The sequence below is a fragment of the Lycium barbarum genome, chromosome 1 (assembly GCF_019175385.1).
Source record: "Lycium barbarum isolate Lr01 chromosome 1, ASM1917538v2, whole genome shotgun sequence".
NCBI classification, from domain to species: Eukaryota; Viridiplantae; Streptophyta; class Magnoliopsida; order Solanales; family Solanaceae; genus Lycium; species Lycium barbarum.
In genome coordinates this window covers 51,515,152-51,526,819 of record NC_083337.1, presented here as the reverse complement: position 1 = coordinate 51,526,819, position 11,668 = coordinate 51,515,152, and the positions used below count along the sequence as shown (strand labels likewise).

The 11,668-nt window shown below is 42.1% G+C and overlaps 1 non-coding gene across 1 annotated transcript; it reads left to right on the top strand.

Annotated features, from left to right (window-relative positions):
• Window positions 1-7,306: 7,306 nt before the first annotated feature.
• LOC132618870 (small nucleolar RNA R71) lies at window positions 7,307-7,412 on the top strand. The gene has a single exon (XR_009574363.1). It is a non-coding gene; the product is annotated as a small nucleolar RNA R71 (small nucleolar RNA).
• Window positions 7,413-11,668: the final 4,256 nt, after the last annotated feature.

The window sequence follows — 11,668 nt, the reverse complement described above, 5'->3', positions numbered from 1 at the left end:
TGCTCGTGTGGCTCAGCTGTGATAAGTGCCGCAGTCCACTCCCTGACGAATTTCTTGTCCTTCCTGTCGCGTTTGTCTAGGAACAGGCTCAAATCAGTAGGAGCCACAAAATCATCACCAAACAGGACCCTGTTGATGGCTTTGGAGGAAATATCAACCAGGGACTTCCGGACCGTCACATTTTCCAGCATGGGAATCTGATGCCAAGCAAGACTCCGCTTCTTCATCGACATTAGGACGGCCCCATACGAAGCATAGAACTCCCGCACAATATGCGGAGCATACTCTCCCAGCTCATGAGTGAGTGCATCTAACTTGTACCCTTTGATGGTATCATCCAGCTGTGGATGAGCTGAAATACCATCGAAAATCAGCTGCCGTTCTTCAAATATTTTCCGCAGCGGCTGTCCATCAGTTTCTGTCCCGGCCATCCATTGGTCATACAACTGCTTTGACCCCTTTACCGAGAACCGCAGCTTCTCTTCATCCAACCGTTTGGTCCTGACGACCAGCTTACGACCCTTAGGTGGCGTATCATCAACTGGATCACTGCCCTCACTAGGCCCTGCTGAGTCACTCTCTGGTGGAGTCTGGGTGGCAGCCCTCCTGCTTGATGCCTCCGCGTCAGAATCCCCCTCTTCAGACTGAGAGGCTTCCGACGCAGACTTTGATGGAGTCATGGGTGAGGGCAGGGTTGATGTGGTTGCCATTTTGTCTTGGGTGGGGCCCCCCCAGACTTTTGGTGGCGGTATAACCTCGGCACACTCGGATCCTAATTGTTCCCCTTCCGAAGTGGAAGGTTCATCTATCAACCTTGAATCCGAGTGCGCTCTCTTTTGCTTTCCCGTGCTGTGGGCCCCCGCTCTCGTTGCTTTTCTTTTCTGACCCATTCCTGCAAAAGACACCACATATCAGTTATCATGAACAATCAACCAAATATAAGAGTATATGACTGTGCACAGAATACATGTTCTGTCTGTGGTCGTAAACACAAAAGACGGACCGTAAATTGGTTTACGGTCCGTAAACTGCGATCGTAAATTGAGCAGTCATCTTCAGAACATTCTGTCCCCTGGTGAAATCTTAAATACGGACCGTAAACCAGTTTACGGTCCGTAAAGTTAGATCGTAAACTGGGATTCCTTTAGGATGTCATTCTGTCCACTTAACATGCTTAAATACGAACCGTAAAGTGCAATACGGTCCGTAATGTGCAGTCGTAATTCGCACCACAGACAGACACATATTTTGATTTCACAATTTCATATCATATCTCGGTTTCACATTGTGTTGGGGTTTAGGCTACTCAGACTTCGCCTATTTTTCTATCAATATTCATAATTCCCACGAGTGTCAAGCCATTGGTGGGCAGACCAAAACTTCAAATTTTGAAGTATGGAATGCCCTCCAACCCATTTGGGTGTTATTAACAATTACCCACGAGAATTAAAATAAATTGAACACCTCTATCCCCTCACTAGATCATTAACCAAGGGAATTAAGCACTTAATTTCACCAACCCAGTCTAAACAATCACTTACCACCAAGTTCAAGTTCACAGATAACAAAGAAGGATGGGGAGCAGGAGTCATACCTTTCAATGATGAATCAGACCACTAGAAACACAGATTTGTAGAGCACCACTGCAATCACACACGAAATTAAACCTAGGGCAGAGGGAGATTTCGAATTCTTGGTGAGATGGAATTGTTGGTGGGCTGGGTTTTGATTTTAGGTGGAGTTTGCGTATTTATAGTGTTTAGGAAGATGGAAGGTGATGGTTTATTGGTGGGTAGACGTGGGGATGGAAGAGGATGGAAAAGAAGACGTGAAGATGGAGAGAATTCGATTAGAGTGTTTGGTTCATCTGCCCTGGTTTAAATCGTGGGGGTTTTATTTAAATTGCTGCGTTATTTTTTTTTGTTCTAAATACGGTCCGTAAATTGATTTACGGCCCATATTTAGAGATGTTATATCGGGCAGTACACTGTATTGTCTCATGTTAGTTTACGTTCAGGTTTACGGACCATATTGTGAAATACGGTCCGTCCTACGTGGTCGTAAACCAGCATGTTACATTACAGTGCTCACTGTTTTGCAGCATTGTTAAATAAGCCCTGTGGTATGAGCCGTATTGAGAAATACGGTCCGTATACTTCAGGCGTCTTTTGCAATGTTGCAGAACAGTGTCTGACAACTGAACTTACCTGCTTCTCAGCAGAATTTTTCTGTCATATATTCCTGCACCAAAACAACCATTACCCTATATGTACGAAGAATAACAAAGAAAAATAAATATTACACTTGGGTTGCCTCCCAAGAAGCGCTTGATTTAACGTCGCGGCACAACGGTGGTGACCATTCACTTCTTCTCTTGGTACACCAGATCATTGTTTGTTCCGAGGTGTTTCGACCTGTAGCGATCAACAATCCTATCCTCCGAAACCATTCGGTGGTAGTGCTTCAATCTCTGCCCATTCACCTTAAATGTCCGAGTACCATCTCCGGACTTCAATTCAACCGCACCATGGGGTGAGGCACCTACCACCTCAAACGGACCAGACCACCTGGATTTCAGCTTACCCGGTAGCAACTTCAGCCGAGAGTTAAACAGTAATACAGAGTCGCCCTTGTAGAACTCTCGCTTCAGAATCTTCTTGTCATGGTATTGCTTCATCCTTTCTTTATAGAGGGTTGCACTCTCATACGCCGGGTACCGAAATTCATCCATCTCATTTAATTGGAACAACCGCAACTTGGTTGCTTCCTCCCAATCCATGTTCAGCTTCTTCAGCGCCCACATAGCTTTGTGTTCAAGTTCAACCGGCAAGTGACAAGCTTTCCCGAATACAAGATTGAAGGGTGAAGTCCCAATTGGACTCTTGAAAGCAGTCTGGTATGCCCACAGAGCATCATCGAGCTTGCGGGCCCAATCAGTTCTATTGGCATTCACTGTCTTTGCTAGAATACTTTTGATCTCCCTATTGGACACTTCAACCTGTCCACTTGTCTGAGGGTGGTAGGGCGTTGCTACCCTATGCTTTACACCATATTTCTCCATCAGTCCTGCGAACGCTTTATTGCAAAAGTGGGATCCACCATCGCTGATTATCGCCCTCGGAGTACCAAAACGAGTAAATATGTTCTTCTTAAGGAACCCCATAACACTCTTGGCCTCATTATTGGGTAAAGCCACCGCTTCTACCCATTTTGACACATAATCCACAGCTACCAAGATGTATTTCATTCCACCAGAACTCACAAAAGGTCCCATAAAGTCGATCCCCCAGACATCGAACACTTCCACCTCCATAACAAAATTCATAGGCATCTCTTGCCTTTTGCCAATATTCCATTGCCTTTGACATTGGTCACAGGACCGCACCAAAAGATTAGATCATGAAAAATAGTCGGCCAGTAATAGCCGCACTCAAGTACCTTGGCTGCAGTCCGGTTTCCGCTATGATGACCCCCAACAGGAGAGTCATGACATGCCTTTAGAATTGCCATCACTTCACTTTCCGGAACACAACGCCGAATGATGTTATCAGCGCATGTGCGGAACAAATAAGGCTCGTCCCAATTGTACTGCCGAGCATCCCGCAAGAATTTCTTCTTTTGGTAAGTTTTGATATCATCGGGAACTATACCTGTTACCAAATAATTGGGAAAATCAGCATACCATGGCGCTACCTCATTTGACACCGCCAACACCCTCTCGTCTGGAAAAGCATCATCGATATCAAGCTCATCAGACGGTCTCCCAGCTTCTTCAAGCCGAGAGAGATGGTCAGCCACCTGGTTTTCAGTGCCCTTTCGGTCTTTTACCTCAAAATCGAACTCTTGCAGCAGTAGCACCCATCTGATCAGTCGCGGCTTTGCTTCCTTCTTTGCCATGAGGTATCTCAAGGCTGCATGATCAGTATAAACCACAACTTTGGACCCCAACAAGTAGGCCCGAAATATTTCGAAGGCAAACACAATGGCAAGCAGCTCTTGCTCCGTCACTGTGTAATTCATCTGTGCAGCATTCAGTGTTCTACTAGCATAATAGATCGGGTGCATAATTTTATTGTGCCTCTGCCCAAGCACAATACCAATCGCAAAACCACTAGCATCACACATCAATTCGAATGGTAGGGACTAGTCAGGAGCAACAATAATAGGAGCAGTAGTGGGACGCACTTTTAACCCCTCAAACGCCTTCTGGCACTTCTCATCAAACACAAATTTAGCCTCTTTTTCAAGAAGCTTGCACAAAGGATTGGCAACTTTAGAGAAATCTTTGATGAAGCGCCTGTAGAACCCAGCATGCCCCAAGAAACTTCGGACACCTTTGACTGAGATAGGTGGAGGAAGTTTGGAGATCACATCAATTTTTGCTTGATCGACCTCGATTCCCTTTTCAGAGATTTTGTGACCGAGGACGATTCCTTCCTTCACCATAAAATGGCATTTCTCCCAGTTCAGCACCAGATTAGTCTCTTCACACCTTTTTAGCACTTGACCCAGATGGCCAAGACAATCATCAAATGAGTCACCCACCACGGAAAAATCATCCATGAACACCTCCAAGAAATCCTCCACCATGTCGGAGAATATTGACATCATGCACCTCTGAAAGGTCGCTGGTGCATTACACAAACCAAAAGGCATCCGGCTGAATGCAAATGTCCCATAAGGACAAGTGAACGTGGTCTTCTCCTGATCTTCCAGAGCAATGTTGATCTGATTGTAACCCGAATAACCATCAAGGAAACAATAATAAGACCGCCCTGCTAGTCTATCCAACATCTGATCAATGAAGGGCATAGGGAAGTGGTCCTTGCTCGTGGTTGTGTTGAGCTTGCGATAATCCATGCAAACTCTCCAACCGGTGATAGTTTTGGTCGGGATCAACTCATTCTTCGCATTCGGTACAACAGTAATGCCGCCCTTCTTAGGAACACATTGGACCGGGCTCACCCATTTACTATCAGCGATCGGGAAAACCACGCCTGCATCTAGCCATTTGATGATTTCTTTCTTGACGACCTCTTGCATATTCCCATTTAGTCGCCTCTGATGCTCTACACTTGGTTTGCTGCCCTCCTCCAACTGAATTTTGTGCTCACAGATCCCAGATGGGATACCTCGAATATCTGCTATGGTCCAACCAATAACACGCCTATACTCCCTCAATACCTCGAAAAGCTGCACAATCTGCTCCTCAGTCAATGAAGCTGAAACAATCACCGGTAATGTGCTGTCGGGACCAAGGAACTCATATTTCAGGTGTGACGGGAGATGCTTAAGCTCCAACTTAGGTGGCTCAATGATCGAAGGCTTTGCTGGAGGAGTTGTTCTATTTTCCAGATCAAGACTCAGCTTCTTTGGGTGGTATGTGTATGAGCCCAACCCAACAAGTGAGGTAACTGTTTCCTCATAGCCTTCCATGTCTTCAGCATCGAAATTCATCAGAATGCCAGCCAAAGCCTCACCCAAGCTCTCTTCTTCCATTTTGAACTCCACTGCATCATCAACTACATCAAATGAATCAATTACCGAAATGCACTCATAAGCACTTGGTAACTTCATCCCTTTGCTAGCCTGAAAAGTCACTTCGTCATTGTTGACTCGAAACTTGATTTCATTTTTTTCAGAATCCATCAAAGCCCTCCGTGTAGCAAGGAAAGGCCTCCCCAGAATGATAGGAATGTCCCGATCAACAGCATAGTCAAGAATCACAAAGTCAGCGGGCAACAAAAACTCACCAACCCGCACAATCACATCATCAACCACCCCAACAGGTCTTTTGATAGACCTATCAGCCATCTGTAACCTCATCGTAGTCGGCCGTGGCATTCCCAAACCTGATTGCTTATATATAGCAAGGGGCATCAAATTAATACTCGCCCCATTATCACACAAAGCGCGAGCAAAGTCATGGTACCCAATAGAACAAGGAATGGTGAATGCCCCAGGATCTCCCTTTTTCTGAACAGTTGTGGTTGAGATAATAGAACTCACAGTGTGAGTCAAACTCACGGTTTCATGTTGAACCGTCTTCTTCTTAGTCAACAACTCCTTCAGATATTTCGCAAAACTGGGCATCTCTTTGACAGCTTCCAAGAAGGGAAAATTCAGAGATAACTGCTTCAGCTGATCATAAAACTTTTCAAACTTCGCATCTTCATTATTTTTTACCAACCTCTGAGGAAAAGGAGGTTTAGCTTTGAAAAGCTGTGTCAAAGGGCGGAGAGCCCCTTTTACAGCCTGCTTACTTGTGTCATCAGCTTCTCTCACCATCTCTGGAATATCAGCAACCTTCTTGTCAGTAGGCCTCTTATCAGTAATAATGGGTGTTTCAGACTACACCACATTCTCTTCATTTATCTGCTCAAGATCAGTCACCTCCTCAGCAGCCCTCTGTATTGTTTTTCCACTTCTAGTAGTGATGGCAAATGCGCGGTCTATACCACCTCCCCCATTCTTGGAATTTGGAATAGTGTCACTCGGAAGTCCTCTCTTTTTAGGAGGGTGATGCTCTCTGGATATATCCCTCATCTGTGACTCAAGCTTCGGAATAGTTGCTGTATGAGAACCCACTGTCTCTGTTAGCCCAGATAAAGTCCTTTCAGACTTCGATTGATTAGCCAGAATCTTCTCAAGCATTGCTTCAACTTTTGAACTACCCTGCTTTGTCGACTGCCCTTTTGGTGGTATATAAGGATTGGAACTCTTGTTCCCAAAATTGTTGCTGTTGTTGTAGCTCCCTTGGTTCGCGCCACCATAGTTATTGTTGTAGTTCCTAGAGTTGTTGTAACCACCTTGACCTTGCTGAGGTCTCCATTGATTCTGATTTTGATAGCCACCTTGGTAATTCTGTCTTTGATAACTCCCTTGAGAGTTATTAACATAATTGGCATCTTCAACCTGCATGGGTGGCCCATCAAGGAATGGACCATCATGAGCATGGTACATCCCTTTTGGCAAAACTACATCATCCTCACAAACATTTACTTTTTTGATCTGAGATTCATCGAACTTCTTCGTCAGCAAGGAAATATTTGTTGCAAGATCTGCCAATGTTTGCTGGGTATCCTGATTTTCCTTCACTATATTCTGGAGCATAGCACTACCATATGTTACCACTTCAGCATTGTTTGAGTGCCAAGCCTGATTATGAGTTGTCAGCTTGTTAAGTATGGTGGTCACTCGTCGAAAGGTCTTGTTCATAAAACACCCATCAGCTGCATTGTTAGCTACTGACTGTGTCACTGGATCTAACCCTATGTAGAACTTCTCCATCAATGTATTTTCCGGAAAACCATGATTAGGGCTCTTCTGCAAATACTCTTTGAACCTCTCCCAGGCTTCATATAGTTGTTCCCCCGGTCGCTGCTTGAATTCATAAATCTTGTCGCGAATCTCAGCCTTTTTACTAGGGGGGGTACCACTTTGTAAGAAAAACAGCTACCATTTCTGCCCATGAAGTAATCGAATTTCGGGGCAGCTTCTCGAACCATGTTCTTGCCTCCCCAGCTAAGGAATATTTGAATAACCTCAACCGAATAGCATCTTGTGGAACATTATTCTGGATATGATTAGCACACACATCCACAAAATTTTGCAAATGACGTTGAGGGTCATTCTCGGTAAAGTTCCGAAAGTATCCCTCAAGTTTCAACAGCTGGTATAAAGATGAGTCATTTTTCACTGTAGCAGCTACAACTCGAGGTTGAACAATAGCAGATGCATAATCCTCCTCTTGGACGAGTTCAGCAAAAATATTCTCATCATCAGATTCATTCGCCTGATTGTTCAACCGATTCACCTGATTACCAGCACGCTGATTCTGCTGATTTTGATTCATGTTCACCTAGTTTACTCAGAGTAGAAAACAAGGTGTGATGGAATAAGCAAAAGACTTTAATCAAAGCAAACACTATTTAGTAATTTCAAAACCGTATTCCCCGGCAGCGGCGCCAAAATTTGATACGCTCAAATTATACCTATTAATGGTATAACGCGGACGTTGTCAATTATAGTAACCCAACAAGGTTGGGGTCGAATCCCACAGGGAATATGGTGTGAAAAGATTACTAAAGTCGTAAATGCTAAGTTCTAGGTCTAATATCTTAATCCGATAATGTTGGTAAAAGTTGGGTTTTGTCTATGACTAATTTCTAAACTACTGTTTAGGTGGAAATTTATGGTAAAAGAAACTAAGGTTGTGTCCCCGTTAGATAGGGTGTATGATCATGGGTATTGATCTTGATATACTTGTAATGGATCATTATATGAATGCACTTAATCTCTATGTGAATCTCTACTATTTCCCAATAAATAAAGATTATATCTTTCTATGATTTTCCCAAATATAAGAAAGTGATTATGAAGAACGATTAATCATGCCAAGTAAACTCCTCTTATTCCTAAGTGAATTTATTAAACAAAGTTTAAAGCTTTGAGTTCTTGTTAATTATTCTTACCAACCCTAATTATTTTCCCAAATAAATTAAGGTTTATGGCTTTAATCAATGTTTGCAATCATTAATTATGAATGAAGAATGAAGAATAATCAAACCCTAATAATCCATTATGTGTAGATCAATCACAACAGCCAATCACAAAACACCCATCATTGGGTTCACAACCCTAGTAAGGGAATTTAGCTACTCATGACAAAGAACAAGAAATAAGAAATTGAAGAATTCATAAATGCTTACTTTGGAATAAAAAAAGAATTGGTAATACTTGAATTGATGTTTGAATCTTCAAAAACTAGAGAGAAGTTTTTGTTCTAAGTCAAGAGACAAAAATATATTGAATGGTGACTACTAAAACCCTACAATGACTATTTATAGGTTTTGAAAATACATAAGTTACAGATTTTGCACTTCAGTCCCGTCATGATGAAATACGGTCCGTAAATCACTTTACGGACCGTAAACATGGTTTACGCCCAACTCGTTCTCTCAGTTGTGTGCAACTTATCCTTCCAAAATACGGACCGTAAAGTGGTTTACTGTCCGTAAACTGCTTGGTCGTAATTCAACATCTGATACTTCGACTTTCTGCCAGATGCTCAACTAGTTAAATACGTGATGGAATACGGACCGTAAACTGAAATACGGTCCGTAAACCTAGCTCGTAAACCACCATCTGCTCAGCTTGACTTTCTGGTTCTGTTATCCTTAAACACGACCATGGAATACGGCCTATATTGTAGAATACGGACCATAAACATCACTTTACGACCTGGTTCTGCACTTCAACTGCGATTGTGCCGAATCTGTTCCTTTACCTGAAAAACACTAAAAACCACGTAAAATCACATAGGCTTGCTTAAAAACAAGTAAAACTTAGAGTCAAAAAGCATCGATTGTGGCGTAAAACCACGCCACATCAATATCGTATAACAGAAGAAGTACAGAAGGTACAGAATGCCAAAATGCTTACTTTCCAAACACAAATCATATATGCCAGAATCACATATCGTATATATGCATGTAACAGATCCCGGCCCTCTCGTGAGGGACGCGGTGAACAGAATCATCATATGCTGAAATCATATATCATATATGCATGTAACGTGTCCGGCCCTCCAGTGAGGGACTCGGTGGATAGAATCATGTATGCAACATCATGTATCATATATACATATAACGTGTCCAGGCCCTCTAGTGCGGGTCTCGGTGAATAGAGTTATCATATGCCATCCTGGCCGCCATCCCCGTATCATCACATCATCATATACATATTCATATAACGTGTCCCGGCCCGCTTATGAGGGACTCGGTGAACAATGCAGTGGAGTGCGCACGAGAACATGTCCTGGCCCGGGACTCAGTGAATGATACAGAGGAATGCGCACGATAACGTGTCCTGGCCCGGGACTCAGTGAAAGATACATTGAGGCGTGCACGAGCAGAGTAGTGAGAAACCATATGCACATAAATCAAGACTCGATAGACAAGTATACTTACCGACATCTGACGGCTCAGAAACAAGTTTCGGGTCAATCCGATTTAGTATAAGAAAGTTATGAGCGTTTGAAGTACAGAACCTTCTACGAACGTTTCAGAAGCCATTTTTTGGAGAATCAAAACAATAGTCATATCAGTAGCTTTTCGAATCTCATTATGGATCAAATCAGATAGGTCTTTTGGAACCATACATACGTATCAAAATATAGCAGACTGTTTTCAAAAGTCGAACATATTAATTCTTACAGAACTCTTTTAAGAACATATCAAAAGTGCATACGAATCATAAACGAGCTCGGAATCACATAATAGAGTAACCCCAATGTGCATATCAACATCATACCTTACTTGGCTCTAGGACATGCCAACGAAAGAAAGGGTAAGCCTTACATACCTGTGCCACACCTTATTAGCTACGCTTATTTATCCAACCTTGCTAGTCTACATACAAAGAATTCACATAATCATTAGATTCGGCGTCATACACTTGCTTTAGTTCTTCAAATGAATTCATTTACAATCTGCCGAAATTTCGACAGCATCTCCCCTGTAAGTACACCATCCCCGAGAATACAACTCGGCCAATTATCAACAACAATCTGAGAATTCAACTCGACCAAAGTATCAACAACAATATCAACAATCATATTTCCAACTTCAATAATTATTTCAAAATACATTCTAACATTAACCATTCTTTCTACACAATCCGACGGCATTCCATTTATATCCAATTTAATCACATATATTCAAGCTACCACCAATGATCCCACATTCAAGTATTAATCCAAAATCTTTCTAACATGATTCAAGAATACTTCTAACAATTCACATAATATTCCAAACAACCCAATCAATATATCACTTCACCCGAAACCTTCCAAAAGCAACAAGAACCATAACAACACACTTCCTTCTTTCAAATTCAATTACAACAACCCAACTTACAATCTTCCAAACACATGTCTCATTTCTAATATTCATGAAATATATTTACAACATAAACATTAGCAACTCTATTCTTATAATTATAAGGAATCATACTAATATCACATTAAGTTCTTCCATAATTCGCAAACGATTACAACTTCATTTCCAACCATTAAATCCTCATTTTACATCATAGAGTCTACCACAACAACAATTAAAATACTAAGTAAAATCAATTCGTCACATCTCACCAATTCAATCCCCCATTCGGCCATCACTCCAACATACATATTTTCATGTATTTCATCTACCTCTACATGTTACAACATATACAAATCATCCATAACACAACAATCAAAATGCTAAATAAAATTAGTTCTCCACCCCTACATAACACAACATAGGCACGGCTACAACTTCCACACCATAGTCTCATGAATTTCATTCATTTCCACATACCACAACATGCACAAATCATTCATAACATATGAAAGGGAAGATTGAACACATACCTTTTTTCACTCAACTTCTTGGCTTGACTAAGGTTGTGAGCTTGCACAATTAAATGATTTTATTGCTCCAACAACCATTCCATGTTAAAGAGGACCTTCAACCTGGTTGGAATACTAGAAGAAATATTTTTTTTTCATCAATTTTCCATGGAGCTAATTTTCCTTGGCCTTGGCCGAATGGCCTCTCTTGGTCTCTCTCCATGTTTCTTGAACTTTCTAAGGGGTGGAAGATGAAAATATGACTACTTAGTCATC